General features: G+C 40.7%; 1 long non-coding RNA gene across 1 annotated transcript; it reads right to left on the bottom strand.

The window, feature by feature from the left end:
* Positions 1-692: 692 nt before the first annotated feature.
* LOC110206850 (uncharacterized) lies at positions 693-18,256 on the bottom strand. Its single transcript, XR_002324026.2, has 3 exons — positions 18,127-18,256; positions 15,673-15,726; positions 693-5,829 (listed from the first exon to the last, which is right to left on the bottom strand). It is a non-coding gene; the product is annotated as an uncharacterized LOC110206850 (long non-coding RNA).
* Between the last annotated feature and the right edge of the window lie 536 nt (positions 18,257-18,792).

Below are 18,792 nucleotides of genomic sequence, written 5' to 3'. Positions count from 1 at the left end.
AATGAGATGGAGAAGGAAATGGCCACCAGACACTATACAGCTCTCTTTTCTCTCCTCTGTCCCTCCTTTTCTCTCTTCTCTCTTTCCTTCTCTCTTCTTCTCTCTGTCTTCTCTCCTCTCCTCCTCCTCCTCCTCCTTCTTCTTCTTTTTCTTCTTCTTCTTCTTCTTCTTCTTCTTCTTCTTCTTCTTCTTCTTCTTCTTCTTCTTCTTCTTCTTCTTCTTCTTCTTCTTCTCTCTCTTTCTCTCCCTCCTCCTCTTACTCCTCTCTCCTCTCTTTTTCCCTCTCTCTTTTCTTCACTCTTTTCTCTCTTCTTTCTCTCCTCTTTCTCTTTCTTCTATTCTCTTCTTCTTCCTCTCTCTCTTCTCTCTCTCACTCTCTCTCTCTCTCTCTCTCTCTCTCTCTCTCTCTCTCTCTCTCCCTCTCTTTCTCTCTCCCTCTCTCTTTCAGTTGGCTGCCGGAATCAGAACAATGAGGTCTTCTTTTTAGTCAGCTGCCCTCCCATCTGGAATCTCTCTCTCTCTACTGTTTCCCAGCCCCCACCCATAAATGGTGCAGAGGCACTAAATAAGGAATCTCAATGGGAAAAAAACAGACTTTCAAAGCCTAGTAAAGTGGTCCCCAATCTTTTCAAGTATGAGTGTCTCTTTGATAAAAGATGTACTCAGTATCAGTTGATTGAGAAAAGACAGACTAGCTTTTAAATAAATTTGTATTTTATCACAATAGCCTGTACATACGTTTTAAAAGCATAATACAAAATGTAGAAGATATAAAAAAGATTAATCATAATTTTTTAAAAAGAGCACACACACACACACACACACATGCATGTGAGACATATTCAGTCAACAGAAGGTCTATTTGTTAAAGATCAAAATGGCTGTGGCTGACCCAAGTTCATTTGTAGACACTTTCTGATATCTCTGCCATCCCTCTAGGGTCCATAAACCTAGAGGAGTTATGCCTGGGTTGGCAGCAGTTCATATGAAAAAAAGATCTATGAGGTGGGAAGTCTTAGTTGACCACAAGCTTAATATGAGCCAATGGTATGATGTAGTTGCTAAGAGACCTAATATTCTAAAATAGCATTAATAAAAAGTACAGTGAACAGGTCAAGAGAAGCAACGGTCCCACTGTACTCTGTTGTGGTCAGACCACATATGGAGTATTAGGTTCAGTTGAGTTCTCACTGCTATAAGGAACTCCCAGGGGAGGAAACTCTCCTGCAATGCAGATTGCTACCTTCTCTGCAACGAACAATCTTAGGGAGTTGCTTAGAACCCTGAGAGAGTGAAGTAATTTGCCTGGGGTCACACAGCTAGTGTGTGTCAAATTCAAAACACGAATGTGTTGGTAAATGTTTAATAGCAGTTGTGGGAGAGGATTGGTGGGGTGGTGGGGAGAGACATATAATACACTTTTAAGTTTAATCTCCATTCTTAACATATTCTCTATCACTTTCTTAAGTCTAAACAGTCAACAAAACAATAAACCAAGCCCTGATTGATTTGTAGCATTTACTCATTTTGAGGTATAGCGGCTCACCTTGAACATTTAACAATAGGCTCGCTAAGGCCAGTTCAAAATGGCTCCAGTCCACTTTGGTGTCAGACTTGAAGCCATCTTCCTGTCTTTGAAATCTGCTCTCTATCTACTCCCTCTCTCAGTTCTTCATGACGCCCTTTAAGCAGTATGTTGACAAATCAGAAAGTATTCACAGAAGGGCAATTATGATGCTAAGCAGTTTAGGGGTACAAAGAGTGCTGAGTTTGGAGGGCCAGGGTTCTAATTCTGGCTCTTCCAATTGTTGCCTGGGTAACCTTAGGCAAATCGCTTAATTTCCCTGGACCTCCATTTCCTCCTCTGAAAAATGAGGGGTTGGACTAGATGAGATCTCTCAGCTCCAAATCAATGGTCCTCTATTGATTATTTCCAATTTGTCCCCTATGTATCTTGTTTGTACATAGCTGTTTACATAACATCTCCCCCATTGGAATGTCAACTCCTTCAGGGCAGGAACTATATTTTGCCTTTCTTTGTATCCTCTGTGCTTAGTACAAAGACTGGCTTATAGTAGGTACTTAATGTTTATTGACCACTTGACTGACAGTTGAAAGAACTAGAAATGTTCAACCTAAATAAGAGAAGACTAAGGCAAGAAATGATCACATTCTTTTAAGTATCTGAAGGACAGTCAAGTAGAAAGGAATTGTCTGCTGCTCCAAAGAGAAGTAGGGCTGATTCTAGATCAGTATTAGGAAGAATTTTCTTTTTTCTTTTTCTTTTTGCGAGGCAATTGGAGTTAAATGACCGGCCCAGGGTCACACAGCTAGTAAGTGGCAAGTATCTGAGGCCAGATTTGAACTCAGATCCTCCTGACTCCAGGGCCGGGGCTGTATCTACTGTGCCACGTAGCAGCCCCTGAGCTTTAGATTTTTTTTACCTGTACAACAGGGATAGTAATTTAATTTCCCATCTCACAGGGTTGTTACCAAGTAGAATATTTTGTAATGGCTATAGGACTGTTATTGTAGTTACTATTATTCACCAATTCTAGACCTAATTATTCCTTGACCACCTTATCACATCCATTTTTACATACTGCAGAATCACTTCTCCTGAAGGTAAACTCCCACAGGCTGAAAACATTCTGGTTAGGCTCAATATTAAACAAGGTAGAAATAGCAAGAATTAGGACAGTCACTTTTGGAGTCATAGCTCTTCACCCATGACTTCTGTCTGTGCCTTTTACCTTTATGACCACATGGTGCAGTGAAAAGCATGGGATTTGGAATCGGAGGACATCGCTCTTCCATTCCATTTACTAGCTATGACCTTGGGCAAGTCACCACCTCTTGGGGTCTTGGCTTCCTCCTTTGTAAAGTGACAAAGCTGACCTCGAAGACTCTTCCAGCTCTCAATATATGATCCTCTGACTAGCTGACCGTGAAAGTCATTTCAAGTCTTAATCTATGCTCCTTTGAACCCCAAACATTAAGATCAGCACCAGACCCAGGAGTCTTTCTAAAACTTTGGTCAATCTGTAGTAAGATTTTCCAATGATGAAACAAGGCATTCTTCTCTTTTCTGTGTAAGTTCTGGTTTGCCTTCTTCCTGATTCTGATAGCAAACCATTTACATTTGACCTCTCCCTTTCATTTCCCTGTTGTTCCTAGCAAGTAGGCTGGGTCATTGCCAGTCATCCTGACCTATGGCTTGCCACTGCACTCCAATGATTCTGGAGGACAGAAGAAGGTTGATGGCTTTGTATAGCCCTGCCTCACTTAAATCCAGTTCACTTACAAGTCAAGACATCGCCCTTCTGATGTCATTGGTTCTCTTTGATGTTTTTTTTTTGGTGAGGTGATTAGGGTTAAGTGACTTGCCCAGGGTCACACAGCTACATTGGTCCTCTTTGAGAAGGATGAAAAAGGACAACAACAACAACAACAATCTTATTGTTCCAATAGATAGGAGCAAAGTCTATTGATCCCATTGACCTGCTTAAGGTTCAATCAATCAAATAATCAGCAAGTATTCAGTGGGCCTAGATCTGAGCTAGGCAGGGTTGCAGAGGCCAAGGCCACCCCCAGATGGGTTTGAGCCAATAATAATAATAATAATAATAATAATAATAATAATAATAATAATAATAATAATTTATGTAGCACTTTAAGGTCTGTATAATTCTTTACATATGTTAACTCCAGTAGCTAGGGAGAAATCAGCTGTGATTACTCCTCCCAGTGCACAGTACAGATGAAATCAGGTTTAAAAGAACATTCAAGAGGAAAACACAAATCATAAAGGGAAAATACATTGCCTGAAGGATGTGTTTGAAGAAAGGTGGAATAATCCTACAGGCTCCATCCTTGGCTAGGGTGGAGGAATTCTCAAAATCTGGACTTGGAAGTGACCTCAGAGGGATTCTAATGTACCTTTTCTCTAAACAAGGCACCCTCTATAATATTTTTGCCTACTGGTCATCAGGCCTTTACCTGAAGATCTCCAGTGAGAGGGAAATCACTGCTCCCCAGGGCTGCTCATTCTGCCTTTGGATGGTTCTCGTTACTAGACCTCATGCTTAAGCCTGCCTCTCTATAGCTCCTACCCGTTGTTCCTCATATTATGTCCTTCGAGGCTGACTAAGCAAATAAGTCTAATCTTTCCTTTATGTGACAGTCTTAAAAATGTTTGGGATAGAGGCTACATTCCACCTAAATCTTCTCCTCTGAGTCCTAGCTCTCCCCATGGATGCTCACTCACGTGAGAATGATTTTCAAAAGTCTTCATGACCTAGTTCACTATCTTCTGGATATCCTCCATATACCCCGAGCCTTCCTAAAATGTGCAGGTCAGTGCAGACTTTGGCTTCTCCTAGGGGCGGGGTTCTTAGCGAACTGAACACAATACCCTAGGTGGGGTTTAACCACGGCAGAGTATGTCAGACCTATTATCATCATAATCCTGGACACTATGCATCTTTTAATCGATAATTAGATACAGCATTTATGAAGGGCCAGGCACTGTGCTAGGCACTGAGAATGCAAGCAAGTAAGCTGGGTCCTATCCTCAAGAAGCTTACACTCTAAAAACAGAAAAGAACACAAAAAAGAGAGGTTGGAGATGGGAGGAAGCTACACCCAAGGGGAATGGTTTGGAGCTGGTGGCCAGAAAGCGAGGTGGAAGATTGATTGGTTCCAGGAGACAAAGCAAAAGCTCACCTGTGATGTTTCCTGGGGTGGAATCCAAGTTTCCCAAAGGTGTGGCCAGAGGGAGGCAGCATGGATGGCCCGTAGGCCAGGAAGGGAGGTAGAGGCCTAGATCTAAGCATGATAATGCTACAAGGGTTGGCTCTGATGGCAGCTAATGAAGCCTGACTTTGCATTGGCTTTTTACTGGCTGGTGGTGGTACAGTGGAGAGAGAGTTGGGCCCAGAAACAGGAAGATCTGCATTCAAATCTTTCCTTAGACATGCTAGCTGTGTGACCATGGGCAAGTCACTTAACCTCTATTTGCCTCAGTTTCCTCTACTGTAAAATGGGGATAATAACAGCACCTACCTTGTGGGGTTGTTGTGAGGATCAAATAAGATACTATTTATAAAGCACTTAGTATACTGCCTGGCATTTAGGAGGTGCTTAAGAAACGTTTATTCCCATTCTTTTCCCTTTTTCTGGCAGCCAAATCCCACTATTGAATACATTGAGCTTATGGTCAGCTAAAACTCCTAGATCTTTTTGAATGAACTTTCATTGAGCCAATCCTCCCATTCTTCTGTAATTTATTGCTTTGAACCCAGGTGCAGGAATTTAAATTTATTCTTACTAAGTTTCGTTTTCAACTCAGTGCATCATTCTAGTCTAAGTTGGTGGCTTTAGTTTTTGTTTCTTGGTTTTTTGAGGGTTTTTTTTGCATTCCAGATTTGTCATTAAACATATTAACCATCCCTCCACAAATTTGATGTTAGCCTTCATCATATTTAAGCTATTCATTTCAAGTGCTTAATGGATCAGGGCTAAAGACAGACTGCCTCTAGGCACATGGAATGTACACAGTCAGGGTGTACATGTGGAGGGCCAACCCATGCCTCTGATGTCCCAGGGCTGCTCCCTATGGGGCTCCCATGGTGTGATCTCCACTGGATAATTAGTCTTGGCCAATGTGTAGCATCTGCCAGATGCATGGGTCTGTAGTGGGTAAACATGGCTGCTTCTCAACATTGCCTTGCTTGGTCCATGAGGGTCCACGGGAACAAAGTTGTGGTGCTTCTCCCTTCTTTTGGCTTTCTGGCTTCATCTCCAGAACTTCTTATCTGGGCACCATCTCTTGAAACAAACACACATACATATTTATGAATATATGTGGCACAAATGTAAAGTTAATAATAAATACAAATATGTAAATATGGCCTCAGACACCAGCTGTGTGACCCTAGGCAATTCACTTAACCCTGTTTCCCTCAGTTTCCTCATCTGTAAAATGAGCTGGAGAAAGAAATGGCAAACCACTCCAGTAACTTTATGAAGAAAATCCCAAATAGGGTCATGAAAAGTTGTGCGTCACTAAAACAGCCGAAAAACAACGAAACAAAGTAGTTAAGTGCAAGGTAGTTTGAGAGAGCACTAGAATTTGGGGGGTCAGGAGGTTTCATGTACAAGATGGTGCCTGAGCCATACCTTAAAAGAAGAAAGGACTCTATCAGGTCTCCACAGAGGATCAAATGAGCTAATATTTGTAAGGCAGAGGGTTCCTGGGGAGGGGCAGTTTGAAATTTGGGGCAGACATGCTTGGTAGCCTTGAACCAGCAGAGCTGAAGCCTCAGTCCTGGACACTCTTATTCTTTGGATTCTTATTTTTAAAAAATAGCTTACTAATAATGTGTTCCCAACTGCTGCCCAGCAGCATGTTTCTTTTAAAATCAATAGACAAATAGGCAGACCTTAAGTACAAAGGTCACATCATTCTTTGTAGTAGCAAAGTGGGTGCCCATTTATTGGGGAACAGACAAAAAACTCTGTTATACAATGGAATATGATTATGTAGGAAGGAGGGATGAGCATGAGGACCTTGAGAAGATATGCATGAACTGATGAAGAGAAATAATCAGAACCAAAAGCAGAGTATGTAGAATGATAGCAATAACAATGGAAATGAATAGATCACTAAAAGGAAGTTGAACTATGAGTAATGGAAAACAAAATGAATGCTCTGGAGAATAGGTAATGAAGCATATCTCCGCCCTCCCAGCTGAGGTGTGGAGGGACTCAAAGGACAACATATTGAATATATTATCAGACACTGCCTCCACAGCAGATGTTTTTGCTTAATTGCATTCTTTGTCACAAGGGAGGGCTCATTCTGAAGGAAGGAGAGGGTAGAAAATGATGGTGATTCTCTATATACACAAAGGCACCAATAGAACAATTAAAAAAAAAACACACCAGAGAAAGAGAACTGGGAAATTCTCAGTCCCCATGATAACAAATAATTTGGGATTCAGGGAATTCTAGGAAATTTTCAGTGCCCATGATAACAATTATTTGGGGGGTTTTTCCCTATTGCATAATGGGCTGATTGGCCCATTCCACCCTACATTGGGACTCCCCTGCTCCTGGTCTCTAAATGGAAAAAATAACTTGGTCTAGGCACTGGGAACTTTTTACCCTTTCATGCTTCTGATGGAATCTGAGACTCAGTGGGTTGGGGCAGCTCCAACCCTTCACTATATGGTAGCTTCCTGGCAGACTTTTTTGTATAGGTTTGGGTTGCAGTGGTCTCTTCTTCTGTATGTCCTTATGACCTGGGGCAGCATGCGGTGGGTATCAGGATTTCCTTTTGTCTCCACAGGAATGCTATTGTAGAGAAGCTCTGACTTCAAAAGGCCAGTTACATATGCCTCTCCCTTGAGAGGGATCAGATGTGATTCCATATTGAGCCTCCATTTTGGTGTGCTTCCCCCAAGGTTCAGTCTCTAGTGATTACCAGTCTAGTTTTAATCCAACCCTTTTACATCAATTAGCTTTTACAAAGGAATATTTATTGCAAATATGTAGCAAGCAGAGGAGTTATAAACATTGGCTGCCTAACACTTGAAGGTACACCATCTCCTCTGCCCCCTCAGTCCTTTAAGAAAGTAGACCTTGACTTGACTTGATGTAGGTCTCTGCATAGCATTCACCCTACCAAGTTCACCTCCCAATGCAGCATGCTTGGTTGGTAGAAGAGTCTGGTACCAAGGGTTGAAGGTTGTTCCTTGGGGCCTCCTTGATGGATTAGCTGGCTACAAAACCTTGCATGGATTCTGTACCCAGACCTTCTGGCTGCTTGCTCTCATGACTCTTTGAAGCTCACAGGGCCACAGACATGTCTAACATCCTTCACCTAAAATAATGGACATAGCAGGGACAAAAGCAATAATGGGGCTATAACCTAGTGGGCCACATGCTTCCAGCCCCAGTTGGCACACAAATACTTAAGGCATTTCCCACCAAGGACTTAGTTCTTGCCTCCTCACTTGAACACATTAGATAGGACAAAGCCAGACAGGCCAGTCCAGGGTACCCTATTTTTATGTGTTACAGCTGGTTTTGAAGATTGTGAGATGGTTGATTCTAGGGTGAGCTGGCATTGCCCTGATAGTGAGGGCCTGGGACTGTGGATTTGGTTTCTTTTGGCAACATCAAGGTTAATTACAAAATCATAATAAGCCAGGACTTGCCAAAGAGACCTGCCTTCCCTTTAGCCAAAGCCTCCAGAAGGGAAAGCCTGTAAAGGGTGGTGTGGTTCTATTCTTTTGATTGTTAAAAATAAGTTTTTCCTATTATTAGTGATGTGGAGCACTCTTTCATGTGGTGGTTTTGTTTTACTGGCCAGGTGAATCTGTGTCTTCCAGGGAGGGCAGGGCTGGGGATATAATTTTAATCTATTTTGAAAAATCATTTTCATCATTACTGTCTCTATTGAGATGCTCTTAGACTAGAAGGTGAGACTCCTTGAGCAAGTGCCTAGTTTTGGCTCACTCTTCAGGGTCTCCATAGCAACCTGGACACAAGCAAAGAGACTTAGACCACCACAGAGGGGCTCCAGCCTGTGCGCTCACCCCTGGCCAAAGGCAGCGAGAGTATTATGTGGCTCACAAACAGGACGAATGATGTCTTGAGAAGGATTTATTTGTTTTAATCACCTGAGAACTGAGAATGAAAGTGTGCTCATCTGACTATGACTCCCCAGAAATAGTGTCGTTGAAAGAATATTGCAGGAGTCAGAAGACCTGGGCATGAGTCCCAGCTCTGACACTTACCATTATAGGACCTTGGGAAATTACCTCAGCTCATTTTCCACATCTGTAAAATCAGTGAATGACCCAATCAACAATCATTAGTGTGTGTGTGTGTGTGTGTGTGTGTGTGTGTGTGTGTGTGTGTGTGTGTGTGTGTGTGCTGGGCACTATGCTATATACTAGGAATACAGATACCAAATACAAATAAATAAAACCCTCCATACTCGGAGTCTCTACCCTCAATGGTCTATCAGAGGCTATAACATGTATACGTTTATGCATATACAAAATAATTTGTAACCGGGACTGACGATTCCCCAAAGGGAAGATGCTGGGGAGTCTGCTTTCAGAAAGATGTGATGACACATGGTGGAAATACCTCGATGCACAGACCTGCTGTAGCTAGTTCCAATCTGCTAACCACAGGGCAAAGAGAAACATAGGTACTGGGTTGTATTCAAAAGGCACCAGTCAGCCAGGGCCAGGCTTACGGCTCTGGTTTTTCTAGACTGATTTCTGTTGGAGCAAATGAGGACTAGCCTTCAGTAGGAAGAAAGGCCTCAGGCCCTTCAATCCCTGTCTGTGCTGCCTCAATGTAGCCCATGAGGGAAAGGCCCTGTTATGCTATGCCTCTGTCTGTCCTTTCCTCTTTTTGGTGAAGGAGACAGGAGATAGACACGATCTTGTAAACTTCAAAAGATCAAGAGAATGAGCTAGCAGGAGGCCTAGGTGTAGGATCCAAGGCAGGACTCCTCAGCTGCAAGAGACCTAGAGGCCCCCTCATCCAGCCCCCACATTTTTTCTGCACTGAGGGTCCCGAGGGAATGACCGATAATAGCTGAGATTTGAACTTGTTCAGTGGCTATATTCCATACTTGGAAAGAACCTGGTAGGGGCAAGTCCTACAAGTGAGTTAATTTAGTCTGGACTTCCTCTTCCCAGGGTCCCAGGTGGTATAAGGGAGAGTGTTTCCCCAGATGTTGGGGCAAAATGTTTATACTTCGGTACTTGCTGTATCTGCTGAGTCAACATCCTTTTGTAAAAGCTAATCTTTTTTCCTATTAGTTAAAGGGAACTGGGGCACTGATTGTTGGAGGCTAACAGTGGGGGAACATGCTAGAACAGGATCAATAGCATCAGAGAAAACTGCTGCAAACCCTCAGAGGGTATCCTAGAACTTTGCGAAGGTGATGGAGCCCTCCTCACTTCAGAGGAGTTTGTCCAGGGAGAACTACTACAAACTGCAGAGAGAGAGGCACCAGCAGTTGGAGGGATCAAGAAAGGTGTCACGTAGGAGCAGGTGCTTGAGCTAAGTTTTAAAGGAAAAAAGGGCCACTAAGAAGTGGACAAGAGCACTTGACTGTCAGCCTCCTGGGGCTTTTGCGACCAAAGTAAAACATAAACACATAGGACTATTGATCTAGAACTGGGAAGAACCTCAGAGGTCATCTAGTGCTAACCCCTCATTTTACAGACGAGGCAACTGAGGCTCAGGGACTTTGGAAGCCTTAAGGTACTATTCAAATCTGGATTGTTGTTATTCTTGCTGATGAGGTTGCTAGGTGGTAACAGTGTACAGAGTACTGGGTCTGGAGTCAGGAAGAGATCCAAGTTCAAATCTAGGCTCAGAGACCTCCTATATGTGTAACCTTGGGCAAGTCACTTCAGTGAGTCTTAACTTGGGCAAGTCACTTAACTGAGAGGCAAGTCTGCCTCAGTTTCCTTATCTATCAAATCGGGATAATAATAGCACCTGTCTCTTAGGCTGTTGCAAGGACAAAATGAGCTAATATTTGTAAAACACTTTGCAAATCCTAAAGGGTTATGTAAATGTTAGTTATTATTATTATTCCTTACATATAACATGCCATCTCTCACCTGTGTGTCCCGTGTATGTGTCTTTGATCTGGCTATCCCCAATTCCCAGAATATTCTCCTTCTTCACTTTCCTAGAATCTCTACTTTCATCAGTGCTTAGCTCAAGTGCTACCCTCTGCAGAGGGCCTTTCCTGCTTTGCTTCAAGGATCAAATATAAAATCCTCTATCTGTCATCTAAAGCTCTTTACACTGGAGCTCTTTCCTACTTTTCCATTCTCCCAATATCTCTGTGGTACAGCCATACTGGTCTCTTTGCTGTAAAGAACCTTGGAAGTGCTGAACTCAATTAATAAGTATATATTAAGTGCCTTCCCCATTAGAAAGGGGTCAGGGAGAGGGAATAAGCATGTATTTTGTGCCTACTATGGGCAAGGCACTGTGGTAAGCACTTTTACAAATATTATCTCATTCAATCCTCACAACAGCCCTGCAGGGTAGGTGCTGTTAGTATCCCTGTTTTATAGTTGAGAAAACTGAGGTCAAGTGACTTGCCCAGAGCCACACAGCTAGTGAGTATCTGAGACGAGATTTGAACTCAGGTCTTCCTGATCCACACCCAGCACTCTATCCATTGCACCACCTAGATGCCTCACTGAGCTTCCTGAAAGCAGAGGATGTTTTCTGCCTTTCTTTGTTATCTCCAGCATTTAGCATCAAGCCTGGCACATAGTAGGTACTTAATAAATGCTTCTTGACTAAAATTCCTTGTTAAGAGTCAGGTACTGGCCATACAAATAAATGCTTGTTGACTTGCTTATAATTGGAATATAAATACAATGAATGAAACAAACCCTATTCTCAAGGAGCTTCCATTGAAACAAGAGACACAACCAATGTGCATATAAATCAATGGTTTTCAAAGAGAGGTCTATGGACTCCTTTATGTCTGTAAGGCATAGAAGTGTATATAAAAATAGAAAAAAACCTATTTTCATAATAACAATAAAATGTCTTAATTTCTAATGTGCTAAATATTGAAAGATATAACCGACATAAAAACAAAAACTCTTTGGGGAATTCTCAAGAATTTTTAAGGAATCCTGAGACTAAAAGTTTGAGAACTACTAATACAAACACATATTGAAGAAATGTAGAGTCTGTCCCCTCGCAATTTACCATTTAGTTTTGTACTCACATTAATCTGGATAATTTAAAGTTGACTCTGACTTCAGTAGAGTCAAGAAAGATTTCAGCACCAATTTAGTCCAGCTCATATCTGAATCCCCAACTAATAGTCATCCAGGCCTTACTGACCTGTACTGGTCTCTTAGGGTTTCATGTATGTTAGTCTTGTCTCTCCAGTTAGAGTCTTTTTTTTTTTTAGGCAATTGGGGTTAAGTGACTTGCCCAGGGTCACACAGCTAGTAAGTGTCAAGTGTTTGGTCTGAGGCCGGATTTGAACTCAGGTACTCCTGATTTCAGGGCTGGTGCTCTATCCACTGCGCCACTTAGCTGCCCCTCTCCAGTTAGATTCTTGAGAATGGGAGCTGTATCTTATATTTCTTCTCTAGTCTCCCAAAACCACCCAGCAAAGGTCTGGGCATCTTGGGTAGAGACTTGTAAATTCCACTGGACTGACTCTTAGGCCTCTTTGCCAGATCACAATAACAAATGATGGCATTTCTCCTTTTCCTAAGGGTAAAGGTTGATTGGGCAATTATTATAAGATCCTTTGGAACAAAGGTACTTCAAAGACTCAGAAGGCTATGACCCTTTTGTCTGAGGATAGGTAGGTGAAATAATCCTTGAAGATTCATCAAGGTTGAATGAGGAGGATTCATGAAGGCTATTACAAAGGTTAAAAAAATTGGAAAGGTGACAGAAAATCAATTTGCTAATTATATTGAGTTGCTATTTACACAAGGCTGAGCAGCTTTTAAAGCTACCTAATTCAACTCAGTTGAGTGACTGCTGTATATAAGTTCCTAGGCTAGCTGCTTAGGATGTACAAAGACCTTGCTCTCAAACAATAGGACACTATTCTAAGTGCTAAGAGTATAAATACAAAAATGAACTAATCGCTGCCCTTAAGGAGTCTGTATTCTATAGGGGAAGAGAACATGCACATACATAGGATGATAGAGCTAAAACTGCACTAAGACTTTTGGGACACCATATGTATACACATATACATATACATACATATATGCATGCATATACACAGATATATATGTATGTGTATACATACATACATACAAATATATCTATATATCTATATATATATATCACCCCTTCTGGTCCCACTTCCCCAACTCACACTGGCCGTAAAAAGTTGGGTCTCTTGGTATTTTTAGTGCTTATCCTCTATGCCTAGAATTCTCTCTGCCTCTTGGCTTCTCTGGATTCCTTCAAATGGCAGCTAAAATTCTACCTTCTACATGAAACCTTTTTTCAGTCCTCTTAATGTTAGTGCCTCCCCTCTGAGATAATTTCTACTTTTCCTATACATATCTTGACATAGATGTGCATACTAAATATATAACATGCAATATATGTGTTTTATTTATATATACATACATGTGAGTGTATGTAAAGCATATAGATACACATATACCTATGTCCATTTCCCTGTCTATCTTGCTGTTTCTATCTCTGTCTCTCCACTGTCCCAAAGTCCATTGGGATGAGACTCTCTCCTCCCTGGTGGAGATGAATACCCCATTCCTCACTCAGGCCAGAGCATTCATCTCTACCAATGAGGAGAGAGTCTCATTCCAATGGGCTTTTCGACAGGGGTTATATCCCCATGTATGTATGTATACATACATGTCTATATAAATAATACATACATATATATGCCACATATGCATTTATATACACATGAGTCTAATACATGATACATGTGCCCCTATAAATATACATACATATACACACACATATAGATATATAGATATAGATATAGATAGATATAATTGTTTGAATGTTGTATCTCCCATTATAAGCTCCTTGAAGGCAAGGACTGTCTATTTCAGGGGTGGGGAACCTGGGGCCTCAAGGCCAAATGTGGCCCTCTAGATCATCAAGTGGGCCCCTTTGATTGAATCCAAATTTCACAGAACAAATTTGTTGGACTTGAGGACCTAGAGGGCCACAAGTGGCCTCGAGGTCCCAGGTTCCCCACCCCTAGAGTCTATTTTATTTCTTGATATCCCCAGCACTTAGCACGGTGCCTGGCAAAAGGTAGGGAAACTTAATAAATACCTGTTGACTTGATGGCTTAGAATTTAGTTGAAAGACAATATAAATGTAATGCGACAACTTGATAATAATCACTGGAATTTACTTAGAACTTCAAGATTTGCCAAGTGGTATACAAATATTACCTCATTTGATCCTCACAACAACCCTGGAAGGTAGATGCTATTATTGTCCCCATTTTACATATAAGGAAACTGAAGCAAACAGAGGTTAAGTGGCTTTCCCAGGGCACCTAGTTGTTTGTCTTTTGTTTTTGAACAGGACCAATGCCACCATGGGGTGATGTCTTGACTCACTTGTGAATTGGATTTAACTAAGGCAGAGTTGCAAAGATTATCAGCCTCACTCTCTCTTCCAAAGTCATCAAAGTCCGGTGGCAGGACAAAAGTCAGGACAACTTGGCAATGGCCTGGGATGCAGTGGATGACTTTGGCATCTTTGATATGTGACCAAGCTCTAATCATGCCTGCTGGAAGCCACCTTCATGATCATTGGAACAAACTGTTCTCATCCGCCTATTCCTCTGGGGAAATCTTCATATGTTTGGGGTAGACATCCCTTAACTCACCAACGAGTTTCAGCCCAGGTTACCCTCAACCTGCTTTAATCCGTCTGTCAAGATGCTTTTACTGGGGATTTGACTGTTGCACTCACTACAACTTCTTGGAGATACAGGTGAGAGTGACAGCAGGTGTCTGAGGAGGATTTATCCACTGTACCTGCTAGCTGCCTAATGGTACTAATTGGAATATGATCCTAAGGCAATACATAAGCAAAAGTATGAAAGCTGCAAAAAGAACACTATACTAGATGAAATTAGGAGTTAAGGGAATACTTGCTATGGAGTAGGCTTCTAGGTAGGTGTTCATGAAGGGGATGAATTTTGTGCTGGTTTATGGTGGAATTATGTGATTTGGTTTTGTGGAGAGGTGGTGTGAGGGCATTCTAATCAAGGAGAAAGGCTTGGGTAAGGTCCTTGAAGTAGAAATGATCAGGCTGTGTGGATGGGGACAGCAAGGAAACTGGCCCAATTGAAGGCTACTTTCTTTACCTGCTGAACTAGATGATTTCTGGGGTTCCTTCCAACTCAATGATTCTGTGGAATGAAGGGGTGGGGCTGGGGAATATCAAGAAATGAGTCTGGATATATAATGTGGACTTATTTAATGGAAAGCTTTGAATGCCAGGCTGAGGAATCCAGTTTGAATTTAATACATCATATATGTGTGTGTGTGTGTGTATGTGTGTGTGTGTGTGTGTGTGTGTGTGTGTGTGTATGCAAGAGAGAGTGGTCAATATTTAGAAGGGTTGGAATCAGGCAGGACATGGAGTGATAATGAGGACATGAGGTGGTGATGGGATTGAGTTCTGAGATCAATACCCATCTGACTGGAATGCTTGGTGAAAGTTTCTTTATAAGGGGAAAGGGAAGGTGGATTAAATAACTTCTTAAATTCTTTTCTGGTTCTTTTTCTGTGCTCTGTGACCTCCCAAACCCATTAGTATTAAATCACTTAACAGAATTAAGCAGATCCAACATTCTGCCTGGTGTTTTATTTCATCACTAGCAGCCCTCTGAGCCAAATGCTAGGTCAGGGAACTTACCCGAATTCTTCAAAAGGGTCTTAACAAACTTCACTTTGAAAAAAAATTTTTAAAGTAGGAAATTCAATCTTCACTCTGCCCCCATACTTATAAATCATCTATCTATACTGTAATCCTAAAACCCTTTTCCTAAGGGAATCCTAGCTTAGCTGATTGAATTTGGCTGATGCAAACACATTTACTTTTAGATATGTCCTTTGTACTTACTTCCGGTTTCTCCATCAGCTCTTCATCAGGAGTTCACAGAGAGATGATTTCCATCTGGGTGGAGTAAACAATAGGCATTACTTTGAATTTATGGAGAAGCTCAGAACATTTGTAGGCTGGGAAAAATTGGCCCAGTATTTCTCATAATTAATAAATAACATAGTAATGATGAATTTGTTTGATGGTAGTTAAATTCAGAGGCATTTCAGTAAATGTAATAGCCAGCTGTCTGGAGGGAAAATGTACCCACAACATACTTTTAAGTTTAATCTGTATCATTAACATTTTCTTTATCACTTTTTTAAGTTTAGATAATCAACAAAATAATAAATTAAGCTCTGGTTCCAAGGTGTAAATGCTTACATTGAAAATTTAACAACAAGCTCTTAAGAGCCAGTATGAGCTAAGTCCAGCACACCTCTGGAATTGGTCTTTGTGCTTTGAATGCCAAGAAGAATTTGGGTTTTCCTTATTTTAAGAAAAAAACACTGATGTTGGAAAAGGTCCAGAGGAGTGGTTAAAAAAAAATCAAATATTCCTAACCCCAGTAGCTGAGGTCTTTGGGTATATAACTAGGCTACTAGGCTGGTTTGCTTTTGTATGTTATGTACCTAATCTGTTCCATTGATAGATCTCATTTTAAAACCAGTACCAAATTGTTCCCTTCCCTTCCTACATTATTTCATTATTTCCCTGGATATTTTTTATCTTTTATGCCTCCAGATGAATTTCATTACTATTTTTTAAATTCCAATTAATAAAGCAATTCTTTAATAGCTTGATATGACACTGAATAAGTAAATTAATTTAGGCAGTGCTGTGATTTTTATGACATTAGCTCAGCCTATCAGCAACCAATGAATATTTCTCTACGTAGGTCTATTTCTATAAACAAAGTTTTGGAGTTGTACTCAAGTGATTCTTGTGTTTTTCTTAGTAGGCAGACCCTCAAATAGTTTGGCTATTTTAAATTGAATTTCTCAAGCTCTTTCTATTGGGTTTTATTTATATTATATAGAAATACTGATTATTCTTATGGATTTATTTTTATCCTGAAATTTCACTGATGTTATTGTTTCTATTAAATTTTAGTTGATTCTTCAGGGTCTTATAAGTACACCATAATGTCATTTGCAAAAGTAATAATTTTGTTTCAATTTCATTTTCTTGTCTTATTGTTGTCCAGGGGTGGGGAACCTGTGGCCCACCCCTAGTTGTAACTAACATTTCTAGCACTATGTCAAATAAAAGTGGTGACAATGGGAATACGTGTTTCTTCTTGGAAGGGTTTCTAAGTTATTCCCATTGTATATAAAGCTGGCTTTTAGGGTGTATGTGTGTGTATCTATATATCTATATGTGTGTGTATGTATTTATACATGCATAAATACACATGTATATATGTGTGTATATAAAATTTACCATGTTAAGGAAAGGCTCCTGTTTTCGAGGGTTTTTTTATTTTTTTTTTCAATATAAATTTATTTATTTTTAGTTTTCAATATTCACTTCCACAAGTTTTTGAGTTCCAAATTTCTCACCCCTCCCCCCACCCCAAGATGGCATGCATTCTGAATACCCATTCCCCTGGTCTGCCTTCTCTTCTATCTCTCCCCCCTCCCTTCTCTTATCCCCTTCGCCTTCTATTTTCCTGTAGAGCAGGATAGACTTCTGTACCCCATTTCCTGTATTTCTTATTTCCCAGTTGCATGTGAAAACATTTTTTTTAAAACATGTGTTTTTAAAACTTTGAGTTCCAAATTTTCTCCCTTCCTCCCTCCCCACCCACCCTCATTGAAAAGGCAAGCAACTCAATATAGGTTGTACATGTGCAGTTATGCAAAACACTTCCTTAGTAGACATGTTGTGAAAAACTAACTCTATTTCCCTTAATCCTATCCTGCCCTCCCATTTATTCTATTCTTTCTTTTGACCCTGTCCCTCCTCAGAAGTATTTACTTCTGATTACCCTCTTTCCCAATCTGCCCTCCTCTCTATCACCCCCTGCTCTCTTGTCCCCTTCTCCCCCTATTTTCCTGTAGGGTAAGACAGATTTCCATACCCAATTGAATGTGTATGTTATTCTCTCCTTAAGCCAAATCCTATGAGAATAAGATTCCTCATTCCCTCTCACCTTCCCCTGTTTCCCCTCCACTGTGAGACTTTTCTTTTCTGTTTTTTTTGTGAGATAATTTACCCCATTCTACCTCTCCCTTTCTTCTCCGAGTATCATCCTCTCTCATCCCTTAATTTTATTCTCCAGATATGACCCCTTAATCTTCAACTCACCCTGTGCCCTCTATCTATCTATCTATCTATATACATACATATTTTTTTCCTTCAACTACCCTAATACTGACAAAGTTCTCATGAGTTACAAATATCATCTTTCCATGCAGGAATGTAAACAGTTCAATCTTAATAAGTCTCTTATGATTTCTCTTTCCTGTTTACCTCTTCATGTTCCACTTGAGTCCTGTATTTGAAAGTCAAATTTTCTGTTTAGCTCTGGTCTTTTCATCAGGAATGCTTGAAAGTCCTCTATTTCACTGAATGACCATTTTTTCCCCTGAAGGATTATACTCAGTTTTGCTGGGTAGGTGATTCTTGGTTGTAATCCTATCTCCTTTGCCCTCGGAATATTATATTCCATGCCCTGCGGTCCTTTAATGTAGAAGCTGCTAAATCTTGTGTTATCCTGATTGTGTTTCCACAGTACTTGAATTGTTTCCTTCTGGCAGCTTGTAATATTTTCTCCTTGACCTGGGAACTCTGGAATTTGGCTACAATATTCCTAGGAGTTTTCCTTTGGGGATCTCTTTCAGGAGGAGGTCTATGGATTCTTTCAATTTCTATTTTGCCCTCTGGTTCTAATATATAAGGGCAGTTTTCCTTGATAATTTCTTGAAAGATGATGTCTAGGCTCTTTTTTTGATCATGGCTTTCAGATAGTCCAATAATTTTTAAATTCTCTCTCCTGGATCTATTTTCCAGGTCAGTTGTTTTTCCAATGAGATATTTCACATTGTTTTCTAATTTTTCATTCTTTTGGATTTGTTTTACAGTGTCTTGATTTCTCATAAAGTCACTGTCTTCCAATTGCTCTATTCTAATTTTTAA

Source organism: Phascolarctos cinereus, unplaced genomic scaffold (genome assembly GCF_003287225.1).
Source record: "Phascolarctos cinereus isolate Bilbo 61053 unplaced genomic scaffold, phaCin_HiC Scaffold_5;HRSCAF=322, whole genome shotgun sequence".
In the NCBI taxonomy this organism is placed as follows: Eukaryota; Metazoa; Chordata; class Mammalia; order Diprotodontia; family Phascolarctidae; genus Phascolarctos; species Phascolarctos cinereus.
Note: the sequence above shows the minus strand (reverse complement) of the source record. Positions and strands in the feature narration are given on the sequence as shown.